The sequence below is a fragment of the Oryctolagus cuniculus genome, chromosome 4 (assembly GCF_051225735.1).
Source record: "Oryctolagus cuniculus isolate XC-2025 breed Fujian yellow rabbit chromosome 4, ASM5122573v1, whole genome shotgun sequence".
Classification (NCBI taxonomy): domain Eukaryota; kingdom Metazoa; phylum Chordata; class Mammalia; order Lagomorpha; family Leporidae; genus Oryctolagus; species Oryctolagus cuniculus.
Window position 1 is genome coordinate 102,600,654 of NC_142870.1, and position 17,377 is coordinate 102,618,030.

General features: G+C 45.6%; 1 protein-coding gene across 8 annotated transcripts in view; it reads left to right on the forward strand.

Moving 5' to 3' along the window:
• The first annotated feature begins 392 nt into the window (after positions 1–392).
• Positions 393–17,377, forward strand: part of TBL1XR1 (TBL1X/Y related 1) — a 182,665-nt gene continuing 165,680 nt past the window's right edge. For 2 of the 8 annotated variants that reach the window (XM_008266530.5, XM_070072487.2), the window contains exon 1: positions 1,920–2,075. The gene's annotated coding sequence lies outside the window, so the exon portion shown is untranslated. Of the gene's footprint in view, positions 1,251–1,919; positions 2,076–2,290; positions 2,369–17,377 lie in introns of those variants that run through there. The other 6 variants (XR_016232546.1, XM_051818788.3, XM_051818787.3 and 3 more) reach the window with 6 other exon arrangements.

Here is a 17,377-nt window from a genome sequence, read left to right on the forward strand (position 1 = left end):
CGCGCAGGGCCTGAACTTCCACCGTGCAGGCTGCGGTAGAGGCACGTATTTAGTCCACACCGGGCAGCGTGATTTTATTCTCGTGAGATGCGAACTGATGGACCCAACCTCTGCCACAGGCCCACCAGACGATAAATACCACCATATGCTTGACGCACAGTCCATTTGGGCACAAACACTGCAATCACAGCCCTGTGTTTAGTATCAGAAACCCCTCCCGGTGTGCGACTGTTCGCTCTGCAGAGCCCGTGCTCCGGATTCCACTCGGAAAACCGCTTCTTACAGCTTAGAGCCCCTGTGCAGGTACGCTTCCCAGTAACATATGCACTGACGCACACAAAGGTGTGCACTAGCGCTAGCCCTTCCTCAGCAAATGTCCACACGAGGCCTGCGCCGCGCTCCCGCACATGCCCGCAGCGTGTGCGCCGCGCCGGCCGCCCAGGAAACTCGGCCGGCCCGGGCCCGGGTCCCGGCCCCGGCCCCGGCCCGGCCGCGCGGCCTACACCCAGCGGCCCTCAGCCGAGCGCGGCGGTGGGGGCGGGGCGGGGCCGCCCGCGCCCGGAGGCGCCTCGGAGCGCCCGCGGGGCCGGCTTTCTTTTTTAAAAGAATGCGCCGCACTCGCCCAGCCCCCAGCGCCGCCGCCGCCGAGAGCCGGGAGGGAGAGGAGCGCGGCCCGCGGACGCCCCCCCCCCCGCCGCTTCCCCGCGCCCCTCCCCCCGGCCCCTCCCCCGCGCGCCCGCCCGGCGCAGGCCGCTCGGGTTTGTTTTGCTGCGCGGCCGCCGCCGCCGCCGCCGCCGCCGCGGGCCTCGCGAGCTCATTTGTGCCTGGCTGGTCCCCATTCCTCTCTCCCCAGTGTTGAGTGTCTGAGCCGTTGGCTGCTCCGAACCGTTTGGCTCTTTCCCTTAGTAACAGCTTTTACCTTCTGCCTCAATTCCTCTCCCCGCTCGCGCCCTTCCCCCGCGCGCCGCCTCCCCCCGCCGCCGGCCGCGTGCGCCCCCGCCCCTCCCCCCGCGGCGGGAGCACCTCCGCTCGCCACCTGGGGACCCGCGCCGCGCTCCCCGCCCCCGCCCGCCGGCGCCCATCCCCCGCGCCCCGCGCTCGCCGGGGTTATAATTGCCTCTCACCCCCCGGAGGGGTTATTTTGGGGGTGGTTGGAGGCGGTGGCGGCGGCGGCGGCGGCGACGAGGGGAGTTTCCTTGTGCCTCCATTCCCGGGAGGGGGGGAGCGGCGTTGGAGGCCACCGTTTCCAGGTAAGCGCCGGGGGCCGGACCCCTGAGTGGGGGCGGCCGCGGGCCGGGCGGGGGGCCGCGGGCCGGAGGCGGCCGGGGGGCGCCGGGCCGCGGGGGGATGGGCGCTAGGGGGAACATGCGTTTTTCCACTGGGCCCTTGGGGGAGCTGGGGCTCGGGTGGGGGAGGGGAGGGAGGGCATTTAGGGTGCCCCATCCCCCCGCCTTGGCTCTCCCTGGCGCCTTTGAAATGCTCACGTGCCTGCCCACCCCCCCCACCCTCCCTGGGTCTCGGGGGGGATCCTCACCCTAATTATGTTGTCGTTGGCCCCGAAAATGGGCACCCGGGCCTGCTGGCCCCTTCCCCCTCCGTGCACCGACACCCCCTTTTTGTGTGTATGTGTATATGTGTATGTGTGTGTATATGTGTGTGTGTGTGCGCGCGCCGGGTGGGGGGAGGCTTTGAGGAAAGAATTTGCAGCAAATTGAATCAAGGAGCCATCATGAGGCCGACTCCTTTATAGCCTATTTTTAGCCGAGGAGACGGCTCCTCTCGATGCACGCGATTTTTGTGTGGAAGCCCAGGCAGCCATGGGAAGCGGCTCCCCCGGGCGGGCGCGGCCCGAGCCCCCGGCCGGCGTGCGGGGGGCTGCGGACGGTCGTTGGGGCCGCGCGTCCGGGGCGGGGGCGCCGGCGGCTGGGGGAGGGGCGGGCGGCCGCAGGGCCTCGCTCCGGGACGCGGTGGTTGGTCACTTGGTGCTTCCCACCGGCGGCGGGAGCTGTTTGGTGGAGCCCCTTTGAAGTTGGGTTCAGAAGTGTAGAATTGGCAAAGTTGTTGCCAGCTTCCTGGTAAGTTTCGGGTGGCACCGAGTGCCAGTGTTTTCTGACAGTGGAGAGGCCACGTTGTGAGAGGGTGGTTTCTCGGGAACTTCCTCTTTGCAGGCGAGGTCGTTTTTTTTTTTTTTTTTTTTGAACAGAAAACAAGACTTTTTCTTGAAGTGAAATATTAATCTTCACGGTGGCAGCCCGAGGGAAGCCATGCGTGTGTTAACGTGTTCGGCGTTTTTTTGGAAGTTCCTAATTTGCTGAAGCGGGCATCGCCTTGCAGTGGCGACCGGGATTCAGTTCAGCCTGTGAAAATGGTGTGTTTCATGGAAAACTTGGGTCGTCGTGGCTTTTAAAAAAAATGCTCTTTGTTAGGTTATCCGACAATTTGTAAAAATAATGGGTGAATCTGAGAGAGAAGTGTTGCAGCCTAGTTAAAAATCGGATTTTCTCGGCGGCTGGAGTTTGCTTGAGATCTTGCTTGGACTGTGCAGGACCCAGAGGTTAAGAGTTTTAGTACCTATGCGATTTGCAGTCGAGTTAGGGAAGTTTACTACTGTTGGCTTTCTTGTTTTCCAAACAAGAACCTTATGCTCATCTAAACATCTTGTTAATAAAATATGGTGGGTTATTTTTAGTTCTAGGTTTTTAGACTGGAGGCTCCTTCCCCTCCCCCTCCATCATTAAGTAATCATCTTCCTCCTTTTTTTTTTTTTTTTTTCCTGAAGAGCCCTCCTCCAGTTTGGAGACCATAAGGGCCTCGTGGTGTTTTTAGCCTCTTAGCCTAAAACAACTTGAAGTAAATATCCTGGTTACACGGTGAAGACAGTGAGTGACTTTTTGGGGGGGGGGGTTTCGCAATGTGATTCATTTTTCATTTTTTGTTAAATGAGACCCATGTTACATTGGTGTATTTTAGTAATCTTGGCTTTCTGGGACTGCGTGTTCTCTCACCGTTTTAATAAGTTTATAGTCTGGAGAAGTAGGGCAGCTTTGTCTCCATGAAAACATCGTGAATGTTGGATTGTATCATGGGAGTTGATGGCAAGCTTCCCAAATTGTCATTGAGAGTTCTAGAAATAGTTAGCACTTACCTATGGGGGAGGGGCAGCAGAAAGAAAATAGGCTTGAGAGCCATTAGGCATGTGATGTGTGTTTATACTTTTTGCTCATAAATGGAGTTTTTCCTGCTTGTTTGGAGTCTCAATTTTTTGTTTTGAGTTTTGCTGTCCTGTACTGTGATGTATGTAATTGCAATCATTAGAGTTACAAGTAAGTGCCAATCCCCCCCCCCCCCCCCCCGTTTGAAGTAGTTAGAATCAGTCCTGTGTAGGAGAAAGTAGTACACTCTATGGGGGATGAAAACAATGTGTGCATGGAAAAAGTTTTTCTTCTTGTGAGAATGGACTCAAGTGGCGTGTTAGTGTCTTAAAAATTGTTGCCAAGCTCACCGGCAGTTTGTAAGACATTTTCTTTTAACAGATGTCAGCTTTGGTTATTAACATGGGAGACGCTGATGGTAAATGGAGTGGCCCCTTGTGGAGATGGTATTTTTGCATCGGTTGCATCATGGAAGTGTTAAAAACATGTTAATAATTTTTTACATAGGTCCAGGAATCTCTTTGATACTTGTGTTCTCAACACCTAATTAAGCTTTTTGGGTGATTACCATGCTATCCGTCCAGCAACAGTAAGAAGTAACTGCTTCCTGTGCACTGCGAGCTTTTCAAGCTTTGCACAAAGGCAGATGCCGAACGTAAACATAGGGGTTCCTGATAAAAGGAGATGTAATTAACGGCTCTTCTGAATGTCAACCTGTTGAATAAATACATCAGTTCGTATATAGCAATGCAGCATAAAGGTGGTCTTGTCGGATGAGTAGCTGACAAAAGAATCCCCCTTCCACAACTTCTTTTAACAGTTACTACAAAGGATTTCTGACTCAACACATTTTGATGAAGTTAGTCAAGATTATTTGTACTTGTTCAATTTCGCAGTTATTTATGTAAACAGGGTAGTGAAGAATGTGAACCCCAGGAAGTCAGGGTAGGGGGTGGCAGAAACACTGGTACTGTCTGTGACTTTATGTTTTTCTCATAGATGTGAGTTTGTTTCACAAATAATATTTACATTATAAAGTCAAAGAAATGCAAAAAAAAAAATTAAGAGAGCAGCTAACTTGAGACCTGCATTTTTCTGCACTCAAACATTCCCATAGCAGAGAAGCCCTGGGACCCTAGGGCTATGTAGTAAGAGTATAGGTGAGAGTATTGTTCAGTTTGCAGACCACCTGGTGGTAATCCTGCCCCACTAGCCACAGAAAGTTGAAATCAACAAAGGAACAAGGCTTTGTGAGAGAGTTGTGGCTGGAGAGATGTGGCATCTCCTGCCTTTGGGATGGGACTCTCCCAAGAGCCCAAGGAAAGTCCTCTAGGAGATGGGAGGTGCTTTCTGTATTTATACTTAAGGCTGATCCTATTAGGTGGGGAGTGTTCGCTGTTATTGTGCAAGATGAAGTGGAGAGGTGCAAGGAAGTTGATTCCCTTGTTTAAGGCCACATGCTGCTCAAATGATGCAGTAGGATTTAAACCTAGGTCTGGCTTACTCCTGGTCAGTCTTCTTTGTAGATGGCTAGGTCTGTACCAGATTTTCCCAACTATTTTGATCCGTAGATATCCTTAAAAACTTATGTTTCTAATCAGGTTAGGCATTTCTGCTAACTGGATCAAGTGATTGCATGGACAAATGAAATTCATGGGATACATGTCATTGTGTTTAATTTCCTAGCACTGTTAGGTAATATGCAATCTAGTCACCTGCTGTTGCTTCCTACTTTAAGATTGGCATCAGTGAAGTAGCCTCTCAAATACTGCCAACAGCATTAAGAACACGTTTGCTGCTTACAATTAAGGAAAAGTAAAAGTAGGCCTAACCAACCTCAGTGTTGAAAACCAGTGTAAGAAAAGTCGTTAATGTTTTTGTGGCTCCGTCCCTCACTTGGTTTGGGATAGAAATTCCTGCTGTGTTTTAGTTTCTTCATCTAAGGGGACAGTCAACTTTGTAGAGTTGACTTTAAGTAAGGTAATATGTATAAGGTGTTTAGAACCCAGGTTGACAAACGGAGCACTATCCTGTCAGCTGCTGCTGCTGGCTTTGGTTTTTGAAGCGTTTTTTTTTTTTCTGTATTAACATTTTATTTGCTTGTTGTTTATTTTAGTGGGGGCATAATGTCCTAGGAAGCATTTGGCAGCTATTTTTCCTTAGTTCCTGGGCAACTTATTTGAAACAAACTTAGCAATTTACTCTCAAAAGTTGTGATTTCAGGCTTACACACACCAGGAAGAATTAGATTGAATTTTAACACTTAATGGGAGTGATATCAAGTTACATGTTTATTGTGGGTTCAGTGGTGGATTTTTGGCATTCCTTTGTTGTGGTTCTTCTGTCCCTTGGGCTTGGACCTTTAAAATCTCCTAGTGCCCTTTGAAGCGCCTCCCAACTCTTTTTAAATAGAAGGGGATCTCTTTGGGGGAGGAGGGAGGCTGGAAGATTACTTCAAGTAGGTTTTTCTTTTTTCCTGTGGCCTTGCCAGTTCACCTGAGTTTTTCTTCTATATTTTCAACTGCTGTCAAGATGGTTCTCCTTGGATATTATGTTCCTCTGAGATACCTGTGAGCCTTGTCTTATTTTCATTTTCCATTTTTTTAACCTGTCCTAATTTAGCAGTAATGTTTGCTACTAACAAAGTTCTCTGTGTCAGTACTATTCAGGTGCTTTGAGAAGTGCTTGTGACAATCTGAGTGGCTGATAGCGTGAATTTAATAGCGAGGAGATCCAGGTTCAGGTAGTTAAGAGGCAGAGCTGGGGCTCAGGCACAGGTGGACTCCTAGGCTGCATTTCTTAGGTAGTGGTCTGCTTCTCTTCTCAGTGAATGAATGAATGATTGGTTTTTAAAGTTGGGATTATTATGTTGATTTTCTAGTTGGTTGCCCTGAGCAACCTTTCTTCTCCATACTATCTTCTGTAACTACTGATAGTGTAATTTATGTAAAATACTGGTTTCATCATGTCAGCTCCCCTGCTGGAGAACCCATAATGGATTCACTTTGCCAACTGGATTGGGTTCATACGCTTCAGTCTGGCTTTGAAGGCTCCATTTTTACATATTCAGCTTTATTTCCCACTCTTGTCCAACTGGGATTCTTGCCTGCCTCCCAAATACTGCAGTTTTGCCATACTCATTACTTCAATGCTTTTGCTGTTTGTTCTGAGTGTGGTTTTTTTTTTTTTTTTATAGCCTAGTTTAAGTTGTTCTTCTTCCATGGGGCCTTTTCTGGCCACCCTGAGTCAAGATTGATGAATATTACAAACTCCCTGATGATTGTTTTGTAGATATGGGCACAAGGTTATACCAACTTCATGCTATGTTTTATGAAGGAAACAATATTTTCCTTGTTATATTTGGAAAAGTTTGCAGGTTTGCATCAAGAGTTCAGATAATCATTTTGTGTTAAAATGGCAAGGGCCTATGTTAAAGTGAAACCAGTGACTGTCCTGTTCTGTTGTTGTGGGGCAGAATCTTCTGCTTGAGTGAGGCCTTCAAGGCTTTTGTGCATTGTGGTTATATTCAGCCATTCATTTTCTGGAAGAAATTTTTAAATTTTTTTAAGATTTACTTATTTATTTGAAAGGCAGAGTTACTGAGAGGCAGAGGCAGAGTCTTCCATCCACTGGTTCATTCCCCTGATGGCTGCAACTGCTGGAGCTGATCTGAAGCCAGGAGTCGGGAGGTTCTTCTGGTTCTCCCACGCTAGTGCAGGGGCCCAAGGACTTGGGCCATCCTCCATTGCCTTCCCTGGCCACAGCAGAGAGCTGGATTGGAAGTAGAGCAGCCAGGACTCGAACTGGCACCCACATGGGATACTGGCTCTGCAGGCAGTGGCTCTACTTGCAGCGCTGGCCCCTCAGCCATTCATATGATTTTTAATGCTGCCAGTGGTGATAAAGGAGTCGTTTCTTAGGACTGAATAGAAATGGTTAGTTTTGTTCACTTCTGGAGTAGTGGACACAGTACCCGGGGAAAACCTAGTCTAGTTAGGAGTTGTGTCACATTAATTTGATGCTTTTTTTTTATCTTGTTATGGAGGTTGAGTATCCATTGTGCGTTATTCTTTAGACTAGTGGTTGTTTAGATTTTGGATTTTCTCAAATTTGAGATTGTTTTTGCATATTGAGATATCTTTGGGAGGGGACCCAAGTGTAAATGCAAAATTCATTTGTTGAAGATAGACTCTATACAAATAACCTGAAGGTAATTTTATGCAGTATTATTTAAAAATTTTTATCTATTGAAGGGCACAGTGACAGAGAGAAAGGGAGAGACACAGATCTTCCATCCACCAGTTTGTTGCCCAAATGGCTGCAACAGCCAGGGCTGGGCCAGATTGGAGCCAGGGGTCAGGGACTCCACAGAGAACTACCGCATGGGTGGCAGGAGTCCAAGTACTTGGGCCATTCTTTGCCGCCCTTGCAGTCACTCCAGCAGGGAACTGGATCAGAAGTAGATTAGCTGCAACTTGAACTCCCATTGTGGGATGTGGTCCTCTCAAGAGGTGGCTTAACCTGTGCCACAATGCTGGCCCCTTTATACCGTATTTTTAATACATTTGTGTTTTGGCTGCAACCTGTCCTGTGAATTCAGGTGTGGAATTTTCCTCTGTGGCCTCATGTTGATGTTCAAAAACGTTTTTGATTTTGGAGCATTTTGAACTTTAGACCAGGGGCTTGTGCAGTGACATAGTGGATTAAGCCACTGCCTGCTCCGTTGGCATCCCATATGGGCACTGCTGGTTAGATTCTTTTTTTTTTTTTTTTTTTTTTTTTGACAGAGTGGACAGTGAGAGAGAGAAAGGTCTTCCTTTTGCCATTGGTTCACCCTCCAATGGCCGCCGTGGCTGGCGCATCGCGCTGATCTGAAGGCAGGAGCCAGGTGCTTCTCCTGGTCTCCCATGTGGGTGCAGGGCCCAAGGACTTAGGCCATCCTCCACTGCACTCCCGGGCCATAGCAGAGAGCTGGCCTGGAAGAAGGGCAACCGGGACAGAATCTGGTGCCCCGACCTGGACTAGAACCCGGTGTGCCGGCGCCGCTAGGTGGAGGATTAGCCTATTGAGCCATGGCACCGGCCAGCTGGTTAGATTCTTGGCTACTCTACTTCCTGTCCCGCTCCCTTCTAATGTGCCTGAGAAAGCAGTGGAAGGTGACTCAAATACTTGGGCCCCTGCACCCACTTGAGAGCCCCCAGAGAAGGTCTTTGCTTCTGGCTTCAAGCTGGCCGAGCTCCTGCCATTGTGGCTATTTGGGGAGTAGATGGAAGATTCATTCTCTCTCTCTCTCCCTCCCTCTCTCTCTCCCTCTCTCTCCTTCTCTCTCTCTGACTCTGCCTTTCAGATAAAATATACATCTTTTTTTAAAAGATTTATTTTATTCATTTGAAAGAGTTACAGAGAGGTAGAGACAGAGGTCTTCCATCCGCTGGTTCACCCCTCAGATGGCCACAACCACTGGAGATGAGCTGATCCAAAATCAGGATTAACAGGGAGCTGGGTCTGAAGCAGTGTATCTGTATTGCAAATGGTAGCTTAAAGTTCTGTGCCAAAATGCCAGCTCCTGTTCCAGTGTCTTAATGAAAATCCTCTTTATATGAAACTGTACTTTCTTTTTTAAGATTTTATTTATGTGAAAGAGTTACATAGAGAGAAAAGGAGAAGCAGAGAAAGAATGAGAGAGAGGTCTTCAATCTGCTCATTTACTCCCCAGTTGGCCGCAGCGGCCAGAGCTGCGCCTATCTGAAGCCAGGAGCTTCTTCCTGGTCTCCCATGTGGGTGAAGGGGCCCAAGGACTTGGACCATCTTATACTGCTTTCCCAGGCCACAGCAGAGAGCTGGATCGGAAGTGGAGCAGCTGGGATTCGGAACTGGTGCCCGTATGGGATGCCTGCACTGCAGGTGACAGCTTTACCCTCTATGCCACAGTGCTGGCCCATAAAACTGTACTTTGGATTTCAAATTTTACTTTAAGAAATGAGATATTTAGAATTCTAAACATTTAGATTTTTTTTTATTCTTCTAGGAACTACTTTTCTTGAGATTAAAGATTTTGATTGGTCCTTTTCTTTCCTTCCTGTCTTCTCTCTCTTGTCCTGCACACTTCTCCAACACACTGGAGGGTGGGATATTGAAAGGAGGCAATCAGTGACTCAGTTATCCAGTGGATATCTATGTTTGTGATCTTACAGTGTATCTGCTTGAAGAATGCTGAGCAACATTTTCTCATAGAATCTCTATTAACCAAACCAGGTGGGGTGTGTGTGTGTGTGTGTGAGAGAGAGAGAAAACCATGATTGTATGGTTTCTTTTAGCATCCATAAATGCACACTAAGATGAACTAAACTGTTGTCTAAAGTTTGCACATTAGTTCAACCAGTACTTGAACGTTTGTATTCAGTATTTCAATTTCTTTTAAATACAAAGAGTCTGTTATTTAATGATACAAGTTTTGATGAGATATTAAAAATTTGGTTAGAGTATTTAAAGACTAAAAATTTACAACCTTAACTAGAATAATAGTTCAGAAAGTACTTGAAATTAACATAAGCAAACACCTTACCAGATACCTTATGATAGTAGCGTATTTTGATGGTTACCTTCCACTGCAAATGGAACACAATTTCAGGCTTAGAGGAGAGCTGTTTTATGCTTTCCCTTTAATTTGAGCAGGCTGATTGGGTACAGTGTATACTAATCTTGTTCCATTTTTATTTAGTGGCTATCATATGTCATTAACTCACAGCATAAGACAATTGGTTCATCTGCTTTGGGTTTCTGAAATAAGGTACTGGGAATGGATAATGAATTTTCTTAATATCTTTTTTCCTTTTTCTGTATAAAGTGATGGATTTTCTTTAAGTCCTCTTTTCTGTCACCCTTAATGAATGATCATAGACTGAGGTTAGGAGTGAAATGTTATTTTATCCTGGAAGTGGAGTTTTCCTTTTTTAAAATTAATTAATTAATTTGAAAGGCAGAGTTACAGAGAGGCAGAGAGAGAGGAATATCTTCCATCTGCTGGTTTACTCCCCAAATGGCTGCAACTACCACAGTTGGTCCAAGCTGAAGCCTGGAGCCAGGAGCATCTTATGAGTGTGCCGCATGGGTGCAGAGGCCCAAGGACTTGGGCCATCTTCTACTGCTTTCTTTCCCAGGTGCATCATCAGCAGGGAGCTGGACTGAAAGTGGAGTGGCTGGGACTGGCCCATGGATATTGGCACTGCAGGCAGCTGCTTAGTCTGCTATACCACAGTGTCAACCCCAGTGCCAGCCCCAGTTTTCCCATTGTGCAAAAAACCCAAGAAACAAACAGAACAGAACAGAAACAGGCCCTCATCAGGATAGCATCTTTAAGCTTGGCCTTATGTTCTGCCAGCAGAGGTCACCACTTTTGACACCTGATAAGGGATGTCTTTTAGATTTGGTGTTTATGGCTTTCTTGTTAATATTTAAAAGGTCTTATCAATTGTGTGTCTAAATGAAGAAACAAAAGGGCAGAGAATTCTGAATGGTCTGCTGCTGTTTTATAGTACTAGGAGAGGAGTGAGGACCCAAGTTAGAGTATGTATGAATATGGGTGTATTTAGGAGTATGTATGGGTGTTGGCATGCTAGAAAGTACCTGAGAAACCAGTAACAGTGATATTGTGCAGATCTCACCTTGACTTCTGAACTTAGATGTGTGTGTTACCAACTTCAAAGAGATACATTGGATTCTATTTTTGGTTGCAATTGGTGTTACTTGTAATTTTTCATTGGCTATTTAGTTTCCCGCTAAAACAACTTTTCTTTTAGTTGTGCTCATCATTTTCAACTTTGGCTGGGGCAACCTCAGAGAAATGTAACACTGGTTTTTGTGCATTAAATTCTTTACTGCCACTTGACACAAAGCCTTCCTGAAGGCTGTGGCCCTCCTCTCAGCAAACAGGAGTGGGGGTGGGGTCCATGTGTCCGTGAACTTTAGAAGTTACTGTCTGTGGTGAGGAGCTAGCACCATGCATGCCTGGTATGAATCCTGTTTTATTAGTGTATGTCTTTTGGAAATTGCATGACCATTCCAGTTGATTTCCACATCTAAAAAATGGGGGGCGGGAGATAAGGGATAATTAATACTTTCTTTATAGAACACTTGTGAGCAGTTACCCAAAGGACCTGCACAGAGGGAGTACTCAGTGAATTCTCCTCTACCTGGTGACCTCTGTTAAAGTGACCCCCCCCCCTTCTGTAAATCAGTTGCAGCTACTGTGGTAAGTGCAGAGATGGGATGGTTACAATTTCCCAATCAGAGAGCTAGACTACAGTTGCTGACTACAAGTTTATAACTCTCTCTAGACCAGGGTGGAGAACATCTGACCTGTGGGCTATATGAGGCCGTGTCAAGGCAACTGGGACTAGAAATTTAATAAATCCATAGCAGGCTAATTTTTAAGTTAGTAATTTTGTATTGCCTGTGAATTTTATATATATATATATATATATATATTTAAAGATTTTTATTTATTTGAGAGGTAGAGTTACAGACAGTGAGAGGGAGAGACAGAGAAAAGGTCTTCCATCTGCTGGTTCACTCCCCAGTTGGCCGCAACAGCTGGAGCTGCACCGATCCAAAGCCAGGAGCCAGGTGCTTCTTCCCGGTCTCCAACGTGGGTGCAGGGACCCAAGGACTTGGGCCATCTTCTACTGCTTTCCCAGGTCATGGCAGAGAGCTGGATTGGAAGAAGGGCAGCCGGGAGTAGAACTGCTGCCCATATGGGATGCCGGCACTGCAGGCGGAGGATTAACTTGTGCCTTGGAACTGGCCCCCATGAATGATATTTAAAATATCCAAAAGGCCCTTGGCAGGAAAAAGGGTTCTGCACCTCTTCTCTAGACTGAGTGTATGTCCTGTGGAGCTCTGTTGTATATCTAGTCTGTGGTTCTCAGTAGTATTTTGCATTGAATTTGGTTATATCATGATAAGATGTTTCAGCAGAAACAGAGGTTGCAGCTTTTCTTAACAATCTCTTTGCTCTCTGGAATGGAATCTCCTTTTTTTCCAGTCCATAAGAGATCAAACAGTGCTGCTTCTTGGACTACTTGTTGGAACAGTCGTTTTTGATACATAAATTATATTCATGAGGACACTGACGAGGACTCTCACTAATACATGACACAAGACAGACTATGTATACATACCAAAATAACCGAAATAAGACTTTAGGAATTGATACTTGCTGTAATACTGAATATACACTTATTTTCTGTACTCTTATTTTTCATTTAGAAAAATGCTTTTATAAACCTTTTGATTCTGTGTTTTAACATAATTTTATTTTTCTTTTTTAGATGTATTTCATTCATTTGAAAGGCAGAGTTACAGAGAGGTCTTCCATCTGCAGGTTTACTCCCCAAGTGGTAGTTATAACTGGGGCTGTGCCAGGCCAAAGTCAGGAGCTTCCCCAGGGTCTCCAATGTGGTTGCCTGGGCCCGCTGCTTCCCCAGATGCATTAGCAGAGTGCTAGATCTGAAGTGGAGCAGCCAGGGACTCAAATCTGCATTCATATGGAATACTGGCACTGCGGGCTGGGACTTTAACCCATTGTGCCACAGCACTAGCCCCAATTTTATTATTAAATGAGTTTAGAAAATAATGGATCAAAGAAATACAGAATTACAGTTTTCTGCCTTTATGACTTTAGTATCAATTCAGAAACAAGTTGACATCATGAATGATAGAGCATTGGTAAGTCACATTTATTGGTGTTATGTCTTTAGACAGTTTTCTGTTCTTATATTCTAGTTTTATAAGGTACACTGTGTAAGTAAGACACAAACCGTAGTGAGTTTTGGTTGTTAATAGTGTAACTATAAGTTTTTAGAGGGATAATGTGCAAACACCTCTGGATAAGAACCTTCCATGCTTCTAATAAAGGGCAGTAATTAATAATAGGGATGAGCATTATATCTTATTGTTTCTTATATCCCATTCAAGGAAATGTTTGCATGGTTGTTTTGCATAAAAATCAACACACACAACATGTTGACTGTATGATTTTGGACTGTTTGAAGATTAAGCCTCTTTTACGTGTTAGTCTTTAAAAATTGACATTCTGGGCTGGCGCTGTGGCCTAGCGGGTAAAGCCACTGCCTGCAGTGCCGGCATCCCATATGGGCACCAGTTCGTGTCCTGGCTGTTCCACTTCTGATCTAGTTCTCTGCTATGGCCTGAGGGAGCCATAGAAGAAGATGGCCCAAGTCCTTGGGCTTCTGAGCCCATGTGGGAGACCCGGGGAAACTCCTGGCTCCGGCCTTCGGATCAGTACAGCTCCGACCACTGTGGCCAATTGGAGAGCGAGCCAGTGGATGGAAGACTACCCCTACCCCCCCACCCCCAGCCTCTCCTCCTCTCTCTGTGTAAATCTTTCAAATAAATTATAAAATTGACATTCTGGCCTGTGTCACTACTAGTCATCTGTTATTAACACAGATATCTCCCTGGATTGATCTGTTGATTGACTCAGACCTCATTAGGCAGGGTCTTCCTTGTTGGCTCCCACCATTTTTATTCTCAGTGGCTGGTACAGCGCTTTGGCCTTGCACGCTGTATACTTTCTGTTCATGTTGAGTTGAATCCACAAGGCTCATTAATTGAGATACAGGTTTCCTAGTACAATACAATCTTCTTTGAGAGTGAGTCATGTATGTAAAACTAGAAGAGAGGTCCATCCGGCTTCATGGATTCATTGTGTTTGTGCTGTAAGAATTGTGAGAGTCTGCTGGAATAATCTGACATCCTGTATAGCAGTTTTTGGCATCTGTAGACTCTCTGGCTTTGGAACAGCACAGACTTGCTCAGACAGGAATATGCTAAAAGCTGGGTAAAAGAAACAGAGATCTTGACTTGACATTAGTAGTTGAGCCTGATTTGGGGCTTGTGCATATGTGGACTTGACCACTTGTTCCTGATAACTCAGGCACTCCCTCTAGTACTTTTCCTTAGTCTCTGTGCCCCGTATCCCTTGACCCCCTACTTGATACTGGTATGTCATTCTTGTTAAGCCTTGGCCTTTAGTCTTGGTTCTTGATCTTAGTGTGTCTTCTCTGTTCCATACACTTACTGATGCTTTCCCTTTGTGACTTTGCCTCAGGCCTCCATGCCCTTTGTCTCTGTAAACCAGACTTCGCTGAACAAGTGTTTCTGTGGCCCAGATTGGATCTCTCCTGATCTGCGGTCCACAGTCTAGAATGGGACCATCTTGTACTTTCTTCCTGTGTCTGTATTATTGAGTATAGGCTGGCATCATCATTTGATGATGGTAAGTGGGACAAAGTTGGAAGATAGAGGAGGAGGTTCAGAATCAGAGGGGTAAAAAGATAGGTGATGGTAACACTGAGTTGTCATGGTGAGCTGGGGCAACATCATCTACTTGTAGCTATTGATGAAAATGTCCAGGACTGTCTGAGACAGTGGGTATTTGGAGTACAGATTGGGGATGTAGGTTCTTGGTAGAGTTGATTCTGTTATTTGTGCCTTTATCTGATAGGCTTTTCCCTTTTTTTTTTTTTTAACACAGTTTGTTTACTTGTCTATAAGGAGTGCTGTTGAAGTTCATTGCTTGATCTGTATTTCTATGCTCTCTGCTGTCTGTCTGTGGGTGTGTTTTCTAATATGTTGGCCTCTAACTGGTTTGTTTACTTTTTTGGGGTCAGGTGCTCTGGTGAATTAAGCTGCCTTATTTCATCAAATGTCATTTGCCTTTCCTACATTTTCTTCCAGATGACTCTTGTATGTTTTGCTGGTATACATTGGTTGGTCTGTTTGTCTGACAGATCAACATAGAAATGAATTTTTTTTTTAAGATTTATTTATTTATTTGAAAGTCAGAGTTAGAGAGGCAGAGAGAGGTCTTCCATCCAGTGAGTCACTCTCCAATTGGCCACAATGGCTGGAGCTGTGCCAATCCGAAGTCAGGAGCTTCCTCTAGTAGGTCTTCCACGCGGGTGCAGGGGCCTAAGGACTTGGCCCATCTTCTGCTTTCCCAGGCCACAGCTGAGAGCTAGATCAGAAGTGGAGCAACTGTAACTTGAACCGGTGCCCATATGGGATGCTGGCATTGCAGGTGGTGGCCTTACCTGCTATGCCACAGTGCCAGCCCCTAGAAGTGTCTTAAAAGAGAACTGGTAGTGACAGGACAGGTAGCTGTTTTGTTTGTTTGTTTTGTTTTTATTTTTGTTTTGTTTTTTGACTGGGAATGCATAACGGCATACTAGTGGACTTTTGATAAAGTTATGATGAATGCACATGGGATAAATTAAAGGTCATGGTTTGAAGCACTCTGAAGAGTATGTTGCCAGTGTGGATAGTGGAGGGTGAATGTTCAGGTTAAGTTTGAGGATAAATTCTGCATCTTTTGCTCTATTCCTTGGGAAACTTAAGATACATTTTACTGGCCTCTCAAAATGGCAGATATAAATATTTAATTGGAATAAAAGAATACATATAATTAGAATAAAAGCCATACCAGTTTGGGCCCTGGGTGCTCTGTTTCTGTCTAGGTCTCTGTAAATGCTCCTGGGAAAGCAACTGAGGATGGATCAAGGGTTTGAGAACCTGCCATCCGCATGTGGGAGTCCCATAAAAAGCTCCAGTCTCCTGGCTTTGGCCTCTCTGGTCCCCTGCCACTGTGGCTATTTGAGGAGTAAACCAGTGGATGGAAGACTCATCTCTCTCTGTTTCTGCCTCTCCTCCTTTTCTCCCCCCATCTCTCTCCCTCTCTGTCACTCTGCCTTTCAAATAAATAAATATGTATAAATGTTTTTAAAGAACCAGCACAAGTTAAAAAGTTTACTTGTTTATGCTTTTGTACCACATGAAGAAACTGAAGGCAGCACCCTAATGAGTCCGTTTTGGCTTAGTATGGCAGGCCAAGCTATTAGAAAGGCTTATTGTGTGATTCTCCCTGACCTCTGCATTTTGACTGTTTCTAACTGCAGCCTCAATTGTTCCTTATATCTTCAAACTTTTTTCACCCTAAAGTTGTATATTTATTGTAATTCTTTAAGATTTTCTGGATCATTTTTGTTAACATTTTGGTTGTTAAGTTTCATAAATTTTGAATGTCTCCATTAACCCTGCTTTTCCCCTATTAAAGCCTTGATATTCTAAGCCTGTGACTTTGAAGTTTTCCACCAAAACATGTATTTTATAGAATGTGTAGCAGAAAGATTTATATATGCTGTTTTGTCTGACACTGTGTAAGATGTATTGTAAATATCAGTTCCTGTTCTTTCCCCTTCCTCAAAGGAATTTTTTTATCACACTCAGTATAAAATTCAAAGATCTTTCCTTAGCCTGTGAAGCTGTCCTTTACCCATGTGATCTGGTCTCTAGCCACCTCACAAGCCTTATCTTACTTCGTAACCATTGCTCACTGTGCCCAGCCGTACCAGCTCCACACCCACTGAAAAAGCTTGTTCCTGTTTTCACCTTCTTTCTTTTTTAAAGATTTATTTATTTGAAAGGCAGAGTTCCAGAGAGGTCTTCCATCCTCAGGTTTACTGTCCAAATAGCAGCAAGTCCAGAGCTGGGCTGGGCCAGTCAGAACCAGGAGCTTCTTTTGGGTCTCCCATGTCGGTGCAGGGGCCCAAGGACTTGGGCCATGTTCTGCTGCTTTCCCTGGCCATAGGGAAGAGCTGGCTCGGAAGTGGAGCAATGGGGACTTGAACCTGTGCCCACATGGGATGCAGGCACTGCAGGTGGTGGCTTTACCCACAACGCCACAGCGCCGGCCCCGGTCTCACCTTCTTAATTGCTTCGTTCTTTGTCTCATGCTCTGCTCTGAGATTGTCATTGTACTTGGTTCTTTTATGTCATTCAGCTGGGTTTCATTGCCACCTCCTCAGATTACCCAGGGCTAGTTGCCCACTCCCAGGCATTTTTGGACACATGACCTGTTAATCTCTGTACTTACCTGTCTCTGAAGTAGCTGTTCTGAGTGTATCTCAGAGAGCTCATGGAAAAAATTTCTGATACCTAGAAGAGGATTTGTCTGGTACTTAGTAAATATTTGATTGAATTGTTGTCTTAGGAATGTTTTCGTGACTAGCTCATAGCTTTAAACTGGTTCATCCTTATAATACATAGAATACTGAAAATAATTCATTAAGCATTTAGCATTTAGCAACTGGGAAAGCAATGGAGGATGGCTGAAGTGCTTGGGCCTCTGCACCCACGTTGGGGGA